This window comes from Pleurodeles waltl, chromosome 9 (genome assembly GCF_031143425.1).
Source record: "Pleurodeles waltl isolate 20211129_DDA chromosome 9, aPleWal1.hap1.20221129, whole genome shotgun sequence".
NCBI classification, from domain to species: domain Eukaryota; kingdom Metazoa; phylum Chordata; class Amphibia; order Caudata; family Salamandridae; genus Pleurodeles; species Pleurodeles waltl.
The window spans coordinates 1,122,705,305-1,122,717,898 of record NC_090448.1 but is presented as its reverse complement, the minus strand read 5'-3'; the positions used below and the strand labels follow the sequence as shown (position 1 = coordinate 1,122,717,898).

Here is a 12,594-nt window from a genome sequence, read left to right as displayed (position 1 = left end):
TTTTGTTTTTTTAGAGATGGGGAGCGACCCATCAGACAAGGGTCGCTCCCCTGGGGGGCAAATTGTATTTAGACCATTTCTGCCCCCCTTGGGGGCAAATCGGCCGATTTTAGGTCAATCTGCCCCCAAGGGGGGAAGAAACAACTAGGCACCGGGGATTTTTTTTTGCGCCAATGTCACGCAGGGGGAGCGACCCCGTAGGCAAGGGTTGCTCCCCGTGAGGAGGTTGGGGGGGCAAATTTATTTTAGCCCATTTCCGCACCCCCCTTGGGCTGGCTGAGCTAGAGGCCAAAATCCACAGATAGGCACTTTGCAAAAAACACCTCTGTTTTCTGTGAAAAAATGTGATGTGTCCACGTTATGTTTTGAGCCATTTCCTTTTGTGGGCGCTAGGCCTACCCACACAAGTGAGGTACCATTTTTATCGGGAGACTTGGGGGAACACAGAATAGCAAAACAAGTGGTTTTGCCCTTTGTCTTTCTCTAAATTTTTTCCTTCCAAATGTAAGGCAGTGTGTAAAAAAGACGTCTATTTGAGAAATGCTCTGTAATTCACATGCTAGTATGGGCACCCCGGAATTTATAGATGTGCAAATAACCACTGCTTCTCAACACCTTATCTTGTGGCCATTTTGGAAATACAAAGGTTTTCTTGATACCTATTTTTCACTTTTTATATTTCAACAAATGAATTGCTGTATACCCGGTATAGAATAAAAACCCATTGCAAGGTGCATCTCATTTATTGGTTCTGGTTAGCTAGAGTTCTTAATGAACCTACAAGCCCTATATATCCCTGCAACCAGAAGAGTCCAGCTGACGTAACAGCATATTGCTTTCAAAAGTCTGACATCGCAGGAAAAAGTTACAGAGTAAAACGTGGAGCAAAATGGCAAATTTGTTTTCCTCAATTTCAATATGTTTTTATTTCAGCTGTTATTTTCTGTAGGAAACACTTGTAGGATGTACACAAATGACCCCTTGCTGAATTCAGAATGTTGTCTACTTTACAGAAATGTTTAGCTTTCTGGGATCCAGCATTGGTTTCTCACCCATTTTGGTCACTAACTGGAAGGAGGCTGAAAGCACAAAAAATAGTAAAAATGGGGTATGTCCCAGTAAAATGTCACAATTGTATGAAAAATTGGGTTTCCAAGTCTGCCTGTTCCTGAAAGCTGGGAAGATGGTGATCTTGCCACCGCAAACCCTTTGTTGATGCCATTTTCAGGGAAAAAAAACACGAGCTGCCTTCTGCAGCCCTTTTTACCATTTAAATATATATATATATATAGATCACTGTATTTTGGCTAGTTTCTTGGTCTCCTTTAGGGGAACCCACAAAGTCTGGGAACCTCTAAAATCCCTAGGATGTTGGAAAAAAGGACACAAATTTGGCATGGGTAGCTTATGTGAACAAAAGGTTATGAGGGCCTAAGCGCGAACTGCCCCAAAATAGCCAACAAAAGGCTCGGCACAGGAGGGGGAAAATGCCTGGCAGCGAAGGGGCTAACTACACCTAAACCCTAAAAAACAAAAAAAACAAAAAATCCTTACCATCCAATTTCCTTTCCCACCCCTAAACCCTAAAAACACCCTTACTTTAATACCGAAGAGACCCACGGACACACACATCTATATACACACACACACAATTCCTTTGTAAAGGTATGAATTGTAAAGGCACTGCATGCTAACTAGCGTGTGGTAAAGTCACTATGTTGTGGTGCCTACATAGTAGAGGCCGTTTTCTCATATATATGCTTCAAACATTCAACTGTAATACAAAAAAATCCATGATGGAATCAAACTACTGATCAATCTGTATTACAGCAGTTTTATGGTAATTGGAAGCTCCCGAATCCCACCATAACTGAATCAGTAGTCCATTTTTACGTAACAAAATCCAGGAAACAATAGATTTTGTTGGCACTGCTAAGGAATACAGCTGGGAGTTATAACCTCAATGAAGTCCCCAAAATGAAGAACTGTGAATACAAGTAACGTGTCTATTGGAGGATTTTCATGGACAGTCAAAAACGTAGGAAAATCACCTCAACTTTCCCTACATAAGCAGCAGTATATAAGATTAATTTGATACAGCAACAGAACACTTAGCCCAAAAGATTATTACACAGCAAGGAAGCCTGGTCCCCTTCCTCTGCGAAGTCCGAGTCTAGGCACTAATGTCAGGTGTGTAGAGAACTCGAGTTGGAAGCTTTCTGTAACTCTGCGATTTTTTATTATTTTTATCAATAATGATACATCAGTTGTCTTTCGCCAGTGAAATAAGTCTTTGTTGTCCTCCGTAGGAGCTTGTTGGCCTTTTATTTAAATGAGGCATGGCCAGTTCATGCATAGTTAAAAAAAAGTCTGATTACCTTAATATCTTCCATGACAGTCCTCTGCACAGTTGGGGAAAAAGGAGCCTTCCATGCCTGTCCATTTTTACCTGAATAGCCCTTTATTAGGCTGAGTATAAGCATTTGACCTCGTGTATACTTTTAGTATACTTCTTACGGGTTAAAGCAATTGCATTTGCTGGCTGCAGTGTCCTTTAAAAATTTCTTGCTCTGTAGTGGTCAAATCTGCCATTTTCTCCCTCCTTTTTCTATTTCAGAGCAGTGACCAACCTCTGTATTATTCCACTTTGGTTTCTTTGTCTGTTGCTGTGACAGACTATTTGTGTTATTTCTTTGTTGCTCCCCTTTCACTGCGAGAGTTTTAAGCAGGTAGATGCCTGCATTTTATTGCAGCATTCCTTTCATCCCATCACCTCCCATGTCACTGACATTTGTTTTGGCTTTATTCCAGTGCTGTCCTCGTTTACCTCTGGCTTATTTTATAAAATAAACACAATATGCCCTTTTTGGTAAAATGTAGCTAAGCCTTGAAGCAATTATGTGAAGAAAATTAGTTACTTACCTGTAAATTTAGTCCTCCAGTATTGGAATCTTTCATAAATTCACAGGCTTGAATCATTCCCAGTCGTTGAGCTGGGAGCCCCTGGTATATTTAAGTAGTATTAACATAGGTTTCAAGCAAACGTCCTTAGGCCTCTCAGTTTAGCGCACTGAGTCATTTTAACAATAAGGACCACACTTCAGGGTCCACCAATCAGGCAACACCACCCTCTAGAACCTTCCTGAGAGAAGCTCCAGCACCTCAGATTGTCTAAGCACAAATGCCCACAGCATATAAAAGAAAAAGGAGAGGTGAAGGTGAGATTCTCCGGGGAGGTGAGCGGGTCACATGTGAATCTATGAAAGATTCCAATACTTGAGAACTAAAGTTACACGTAAGTAACTAATATTCTTACTCCAGTATTGGAACTTTCATAGATTCACATGCTAGTAAGCAGTATTGATGCACATCGTATTACGCATCTATCTTGTTCAATACATACATTAATCACATGTTTAAAAACATATACATAATAAACAAATTCTAAACATTATAGGCAAAACTTTAATGAGAATTTAGCATGTATTTCAAATGTCTTTTTTATAGGGAATGTGCATATCTGAAATTAGGAATGTGGGATGAAAGATATAGCTTACCTTCACTGAAATATATTCATGAGGACTGCTTGGCCCACCGCTACCTCTCCTGAGATTATGCTTCCAAGCAGTAATTGTAGGAAAATGGCTCCCTGTTGCAATTACCCCCCACTTTTTGCCTGATATGGATGCGGACTTGACTGAGAAGCGTGCCGGGACCCTGCTAACCAGGCCCCAGCACCAGTGTTCTTGCACTAAAAATTTACCATTGTTTCCACAATTGGCACACCCCTGGCACACAGATAAGTCCCTTGTAAAAGGTACCAGTGGTACCAAAGGCCCTGTGACCAGGGAAGGTCCTTAAGGGCTGCAGCGTGTGTTGTGCCACCCTAAGGGATCCTGCACCTAAAACATGCACACTGCCATTACAGATTGTGTGTGTTGGTGGGGAGAAAAAGGCAAAGTCGACATGGCATCACCCTCAGGATGCCATGCCCACAAAATACTGCCTGTGTCATAGGTAAGTCACCCCTCTAGCAGGCCTTACAGCCCTAAGGCAGGGTGCACTATACCACAGGTGAGGGGATAGCTGCATGAGCAATATGCCCCTACAGTGTCAGTCTATTCTTAGACATTGTAAGTACAGTGTGGCTATATTAAGTATATGGTCTGGGAGTTTGCCAAAAACAAACGCCACAGTTCCATAATGGCTACACTGAATACTGGGAAGTTTGGTATCAAACTTCTCAGAATAATAAACACACACTGATGCCAGTGTTGGATTTATTAAAAAATGCACACAGAGGGCATCTTAGAAGATTCCCCCTGTATTTTACCCAACCCTTCAGTGCAGGACTGACTGGTCAGTGCCAGCCTGCCACTGAGATGAGTTTCTGCCTTCCTGTGGCGAGAGCCTTTGTGCTCTCTGAGGACAGAAACAAAGCCTGCACTGGGTGGAGGTGCTTCTCACCTCCCCCTGTAGGAACTGTAACATCTGGTGGCGAGCCTCAAAGGCTCATGCCTTTTGTTACAGCACCCCAGGGAATCCCAGCTAGTGGAGATGCCCACCGCTCTGGCCACTGCCCCCCACTTTTGGTGGCAAGGCTGGAGGAGATAATTAGAAAAACAAGGAGGAGTCACCCACCAGTCAGGGCAGCCTCTGAGGTGCCCTGAGCGGAGGTGACCCCTGCCTTTAGAAATCCTCCATCTTAAGTTTGGAGAAGTCCCCCAATAGGATTAGGGATGTGCCCCCCTTCCCTCAGGGAGGAGGCACAAAGAGGGTGTAGCCACCCTCCAGGACAGTAGCCATTGGCTACTGCCCTCCTGACCTAAACACACCCCTAAATTCAGTATTTAGGGGTACCCCAGAATCCAGGAAATCAGATTCCTGCAATCTGAAACAAGAAGGACTGCTGACCTGAAAGCCCTGCAGAGAGGACGGAGACGACAAGTGACTTGGCCCCAAGCCCTACCAGCCTGTCTCCAGACTCAAAAAACCTGCACAGCGATGCATCTGACGGGGACCAGCGACCTCTGAAGCCTCAGAGGACTGCCCTGAACCAAAGAACCAAGAAACTCCAGTGAACAGCGGCTCTGCTCAAAAACAGCAACATCTTTGCAACAAAGAAGCAACTTTTAAAGAACACACTCTTCCCGCCGGAAGCGTGAGACTTCACCCTCTGCACCAGACACCCCCAACTCGAGCTCCAGAGAACCAACACTACAGGGAGGACTCCCAGGCGACTGCGACCTCGTGAGTAACCCAAGACGACTCCCCCCTGGAGCCCCACAGCGACGCATGCAGAGAGAATCCAGAGGCTCCCCCTGACCGCGACTGCCTGTAACAAGGAACCCGACGCCTGGACCAAGCACTGCACCTGTATCCCCCAGGACCAGAAGGAACCGAACCTCAGTGCAGGAGTGACCCTCAGGCGACCCTCTGCCTAGCCCAGTTAGTGGATGGCCCGAGAAGCCCACCTGTGCCCTGCCTGCACCGCTAGAGTGACCCCCGGGTCCCTCCAATGAGTCTAATACAAAACCCGACGCCTGCTTTGCACACTGCAACCCACTAGCAACCACTGGATCAAATTAAGTACTGGGTGCTGCCTCTCGTTCACCAGGTCTGTGCACCTCCAGTGTCTTAAGGTCTCTTTCTGATAAGTGTGTGTATAAAGTTAAAAAAAGAAAAGCGTTGCACTCCACGATCCAATTATTATGGCTATATTTTATTTCAAAAGTGCTCTTGCTCCCACCACTAAAGCGTTTCGACCACTGGGGTCTTGATCACGGATAGAGTTGTCCCTCATTAGTTTCTATTTCATAACACGTACATTCCCAAGGCATGCTGGTCTTTGTAGGCCATGTGTATTAAGGAATTTCTTAAGCAATTGATTATAGGGGTCCAGCATTATATCGTATATATATATATATATATATATATATATATATATATATATATATATATATATATATATATATATATATATATAGAGAAAATGTCACCTACCCAGTGTACATCTGTTCGTGGCATTTGTCGCTGCAGATTCACATGCTGTGCACATCCCGCCATCTGGTGTTGGGCTCGGAGTGTGACAAGTTGTTTTTCTTCGAAGAAGTCTTTGAGTCACGAGACTGAGGGACTCCTCCCATTTCGGCTCCATTGCGCCTGGGCGTCGACTCCATCTTAGATTGTTTTCCCCCGCAGAGGGTGAGGTAGGAGTTGTGTATGCTAGTAATAGTGTCCATGCAATGGAGTAATGTACATAATGTAGTTTAAAGTAATATATTTACAAATATACAGATGTTCAAGATCAACTTCTAAACGGCTACAGGCTCCCGGGGAGGCGGGTGGGCGCATGTGAATCTGCAGCGACTAATGCCACGAACAGATGTACACTGGGTAAGTGACATTTTCCGTTCGACGGCATGTGTAGCTGCAGATACACATGCTGTGCATAGACTAGTAAGCAGTTATCTCCCCAAAAGCGGTGGTTCAGCCTGTAAGAGTTGAAGTTGTTTGAAACAATGTTCGTAGTACTGCTTGGCCTACTGTGGCTTGTTGTGCTGTTAGCACATCTACACAGTAGTGTTTGGTAAATGTATGAGGCGTAGACTATGTAGCTGCCTTACATATTTCGGTCAATGGAATATTTCCTAGAAAGGCCATGGTAGCCCCTTTCTTTCTAGTTGAGTGTGCCTTTGGTGTAATAGGCAGATCTCTTTTTGCTTTAAGATAACAGGTTTGAATGCACTTAACTATCCATCTAGCAATGCGTTGTTTAGAAATTGGATTTCCTGTATGAGGTTTTTGGAAAGCAATAAATAATTGTTTTGTTTTTCGAATTCGTTTTGTTCTGTCAATGTAGTACATTAACGCTCTTTTGATGTCTAATGTATGTAGTGCTCTTTCAGCTACAGAGTCTGGCTGTGGGAAGAACACTGGTAATTCTACTGTTTGATTTAAGTGGAACGGTGATATGACTTTTGGTAAAAATTTAGGATTTGTCCGTAGAACTACTTTATGCTTGTGTATTTGAATAAATGGTTCTTGTATGGTAAATGCTTGAATCTCACTTACTCTTCTTAAAGATGTGATGGCAATTAAAAATGCAACTTTCCATCTTAAGTATTGCATTTCACAAGAGTGCATGGGCTCAAAAGGTGGACCCATGAGTCGTGTTAAGACAATGTTGAGGTTCAATAAAGGAACTGGTGGTGTTCTTGGTGGTATAATTCTCTTTAGACCTTCCATAAATGCTTTTATGACTGGTATCCTAAATAGAGAAGTTGAGTGCGTAATTTGCAGGTAAGCTGAAATTGCTGTAAGATGTATCTTAATGGAAGAAAAAGCTAGCTTTGACTTTTGCAAATGTAGTAAGTATCCTACGATGTCTTTGGCAGATGCGTGTAATGGTTGAATTTGATTATTATGGCAGTAATAAACAAATCTTTTCCACTTATTTGCATAGCAATGTCTAGTGGTAGGTTTCCTAGCTTGTTTTATGACCTCCATACATTCATGTGTAAGGTCTAAGTGTCCGAACTCTAGGACTTCAGGAGCCAGATTGCTAGATTCAGCGATGCTGGATTTGGGTGTCTGATCTGTTGTTTGTGTTGCGTTAACAGATCTGGTATGTTTGGTAGTTTGACATTGGGCACTACTGAAAGGTCTAGTAGTGTTGTGTACCAAGGTTGTCTTGCCCATGTTGGTGCTATTAGTATGAGTTTGAGTTTGTTTTGACTCAACTTGTTTACTAGATATGGAAGGAGTGGGAGAGGGGGAAAAGCGTAAGCAAATATCCCTGACCAACTCATCCATAACGCATTGCCCTGAGACTGATCTTGTGGGTACCTGGATGCGAAGTTTTGGCATTTTGCGTTTTCCTTTGTTGCAAATAGATCTATTTGTGGTGTTCCCCAACTCTGGAAGTAAGTATTTAGTATTTGGGGGTGAATCTCCCATTCGTGGATCTGTTGGTGATCCCGAGAGAGATTGTCTGCTAACTGATTCTGAATTCCTGGAATAAATTGTGCTATTAGGCGAATGTGGTTGTGAATCGCCCAATGCCATATTTTTTGTGCTAGGAGACACAACTGTGTTGAGTGTGTCCCTCCCTGTTTGTTTAGGTAATACATCGTTGTCATGTTGTCTGTTTTGACAAGAATGTGTTTGTGGCTTATTATGGGTTGAAATGCTTTCAGCGCTAGAAATACTGCCAATAGTTCTAAGTGATTTATGTGAAACTGTTTTTGGTGAGTGTCCCATTGTCCTTGGATGCTGTATTGATTGAGGTGTGCTCCCCACCGTATCATGGAGGCATCTGTCGTTATTACATATTGTGGCACTAGGTCTTGGAAAGGCTGCCCTTTGTTTAAATTTATACTGTTCCACCATTGAAGCGAGGTGTATGTTTGGCGGTCTACCAACACCAGATCTAGAAGTTGACCATGTGCCTGTGACCACTGTGATGCTAGGCACTGTTGTAAGGGCCACATGTGCAACCTTGCGTTTGGGACAATGGCTATGCATGAGGACATCATGCCTAGGAGTTTCATCACCATTTTGACTTGTATTTTTTGTTTTGGATACATGGCATGTATTACATTGTGAAATGCCTGAACCCTTTGTGGACTTGGAGTGGCAATCCCTTTTGCTGTGTTGATTGTCGCCCCTAAGTATTGCTGTGTTTGACACGGTATAAGGTGTGACTTTGTGTAGTTGATTGGGAAACCACGTTTGTGGAGGGTTTCTATGACATACTTTGTGTGTTGTGAACATTTTTCTAGCGTGTTGGTTTTGATTAACCAATCGTCTAGGTACGGGAACACATGTATTTGCTGCCTTCTGATATGTGCAGCTACGACTGCCAGGCACTTTGTAAAAACTCTTGGCGCAGTTGTTATTCCGAATGGCAACACCTTGAATTGGTAATGTATCCCCTGGAATACAAACCTTAAGTACTTTCTGTGTGAAGGATGTATCGGTATATGGAAATATGCATCCTTTAGGTCTAGTGTTGTCATGTAGTCTTGTTGTTGGAGTAGTGGAATTACGTCTTGTAATGTCACCATGTGAAAGTGATCTGAATTGATGTAGGTATTTAATATTCAGAGATCTAATATAGGTCTCAGAGTTTTGTCTTTTTTGGGTATGAGAAAGTACAGAGAGTAAACTCCTGTTCCTTTCTGGTGTTTTGGTACTAATTCTATTGCTTCTTTTAGTAGCAATGCCTGAACCTCTAGTCCTAGAAGATCTATATGTTGTTTTGACATATTGTGTGTTTTCGGTGGGACGTTTGGAGGGAATTTGAGAAATTCTATGCAATAACCATGCTGGATAATTGCTAGGACCCAAGTGTCTGTTGTTATTTCCTCCCAATGTTTGTAAAATTTGGTTAGTCTCCCCCCCACAGATGTTATGTGTTGGGGATGTGTGACTTGGAAGTCACTGTTTGTTTTGAGGAGTTTTGGGACTTTGGAACTTTCCTCTATTCCTTTGGAATTGTCCCCCTCTATATTGTCCCCGAAAACTTCCCCGCTAATACTGGCTCTGGTAAGTGGGTCTTGTCTGTGAGGTTGTGGGTTCTGTGCTTTGTCCTCGAAACCCCCCTCTAAACTGTGTTTTTCGAAATGTGCCTCTGCCCTGTGGGGAGTAGAGTGCGCCCATGGCTTTGGCAGTGTCAGTGTCTTTTTTAAGTTTTTCGATCGCAGTGTCCACCTCCGGCCCAAACAACTGCTGTCCGTTGAATGGCATATTCAGCACAGCTTGCTGTATTTCTGGTTTAAATCCTGATGTACGCAGCCATGCATGTCTCCTTATTGTTACTGCTGTGTTGACAGTTCTAGCAGCTGTGTCTGCAGCATCCATTGCTGACCGTATCTGATTGTTGGAGATACTCTGTCCTTCTTCTACTACTTGCTGCGCTCTCTTTTGGAACTCCTTGGGCAAATGTTCTATAAAGTGTTGCATTTCGTCCCAATGGGCCCTATCATATCTGGCCAACAAAGCCTGTGAATTGGCAATACGCCACTGGTTTGCTGCCTGTGCCGCCACCCTTTTGCCTGCTGCGTCGAATTTTCTACTTTCTTTATCTGGAGGTGGTGCATCTCCTGAAGTATGTGAGTTCGCTCTTTTACGCGCAGCCCCTACTACAACTGAGTCCGGTGTTAGCTGTTGTGTGATGTACACAGGGTCTGTTGGTGGCGGTTTATATTTTTTCTCCACTCTTGGAGTAATGGCCCTTCCTTTTACAGGCTCTTCAAACACTTGTTTGGAGGGTTTTAGCATTCCGGGTAGCATAGGAAGACTTTGATACTGGCTGTGTGTGGACGACAGTGTGTTAAAAAGAAAATCGTCTTCAATGGGCTCAGCATGCAGGCGGACATTATGAAATGCTGCTGCTCTCGACACCACCTGTGCGTAGGCTGTACTATCCTCTGGTGGCGACGGTCTAGCTGGATAACATTCAGGACTATTATCTGACACTGGTGCGTCATAAAGGTCCCATGCGTCAGGGTCATCTTGACTCATTCCTGTATGAGTTGGGGATTGCATCATTGGTGGAGTGGCTACCGGTGATGGTTGCGGAGAGCATTGTGGAGATGGTGGCGGGGTTACTTGTTTAGCCACCTTTGCCTGTGGCTGCTTGTCTTTTTCCTGAAAGGCAAGTTTGCGTTTCATTTTAATCGGAGGGAGAGTACTGATCTTCCCTGTTTCTTTTTGGATATGGAGCCTTCTTTGTGTATAGTCTGGCTCTATTGTTTCCAATTCCTGTCCAAATCTATGTTTCTTCATTTGTGTGGACAGTCCTTGTTCCTCAGTGTAGGAACTCGTTTTCGGTTCCGAGGCCGGATGTTTCGGTATCGAAACCTTATCGGCTGCTTTTTTCGGTTCCGACGAAACCTTTTTTTTACTTTCGGCGTCGTGGTCTCTCGGTGCCGACCCATTTCGGTGCCGCTATCTCGGTGCCGAACCTGCTCGGAGCCACTATCTCGAGCCCGAGATTGCTGTGTGGCGGTATCTCGACCGGAGTCGCATGACTTCACCCCCAGCGTGCCCTTTTTCGGTGCCGATGATCGGTCACCTATTTTTCGGGTTAAGCCATGGCCTGTTGGCGGTGGCGTCCCCTGGGCTTTAGTGTTTTTTTCGTGAGTTTTGTGTTTCGACGTCTTACTCACGGTTTTCGGCGTTTCTTCTGGATCGATCTCATCCGAATCCGATTCATGGATGGAGAATGTTTCTTCCTCCTCCTCGAAACGCTCTTGTCCTGTCGGCGCAGACGCCATTTGCAGTCTCCTTGCTCTTCGGTGTCTTAGTGTCTTCCTGGACCGAAACGCTCGACAGGCTTCACAAGTATCTTCCTTGTGTTCCGGCGACAAACACAAGTTACAGACCAGATGCTGATCTGTATATGGATACTGGTTATGGTATTTTGGACAGAAGCGGAATGGGGTCCGTTCCATCAGCCTTGAAGAGACACTTGGCCGGGCCGACCAGGCCCCGACGGGGGATCGAAAAAACCCCAAAGGGCCACCGGAGCTCTTCAAAAGTCGGTGTCTATCTGTTGTAACTAACCCGATACCGAACGCAAACAATACCGACGATTTTTCCGAGATTCTAACTAACTTTCCGAAACACGAAGCGAAAAGGAACACATCCGAACCCGATGGCGGAAAAAAAAACAATCTAAGATGGAGTCGACGTCCATGCGCAATGGAGCCAAAATGGGAGGAGTCCCTCGTTCTCGTGACTCGAAAAGACTTCTTCGAAGAAAAACAACTTGTAACACTCCGAGCCCAACACCAGATGGCGGGATGTGAACAGCATGTGTATCTGCAGCTACACATGCCATCGAATATATATATATATATACATACATACCGAACCCTTATTCACCCAGGTCAATTCTTTCAACCATTAAAAACATTTTTAAGAGATGTTGTCCCTTTTCTAATGAAGGAATGGCATTGTACCGCATCAGATAAAAATATACTTTTTTCTCTAACAATTATATCACGTTTCTCTGCAATACATACCTTTCCTTATACAAATTTACTTGTTATGTATGATCGTTTCATTACTATCCAAAATTATATGATACTATCAAAAACAACTGGTATCTTCTTTGGAACAACAATTCTAGCATAGTACTATTACACGTCATGTTTTTCTATAACACAAGCCCCTCTTCTATACAGGTTCACATTCTCATTTCCAATCATTTCGTTATTCCCTTAAATTATATGTTTTAATCAAAGTCAATTGATGTTGTATATATTATGGTGACAATTTTAGCATAGTGCTGTTCTTGTTCCTTTTTCATATTCCCAATATATTGATCTTCTTAGTATTGCCTGTGGGACTTTTTTTGCACCTGTAAGTGAAAGACACACCCATATCGAACAAACCTTTGTGAATTTAAAATCAAAATCAAGTTTATACAAGACGGTGATAAAGTTCTCAACTCTTATGGTAAGTAATTTGAGTGAGCAGCGGTATCATTATTCATGGTGCCCAAGATGTGTTTTAAAGATTAATGTGTAACTCCTCATTGGCGTTGAGGACAAATGGAATCTTGGTCCTTAACTTTACTACAAA

The 12,594-nt window shown here is 43.6% G+C and overlaps 1 protein-coding gene across 5 annotated transcripts in view; it reads right to left on the bottom strand.

Moving 5' to 3' along the window:
- MTA1 (metastasis associated 1) overlaps positions 1-12,594 on the bottom strand; it is a 555,902-nt gene that overhangs the window by 313,764 nt on the left and 229,544 nt on the right. The window lies entirely within an intron of this gene.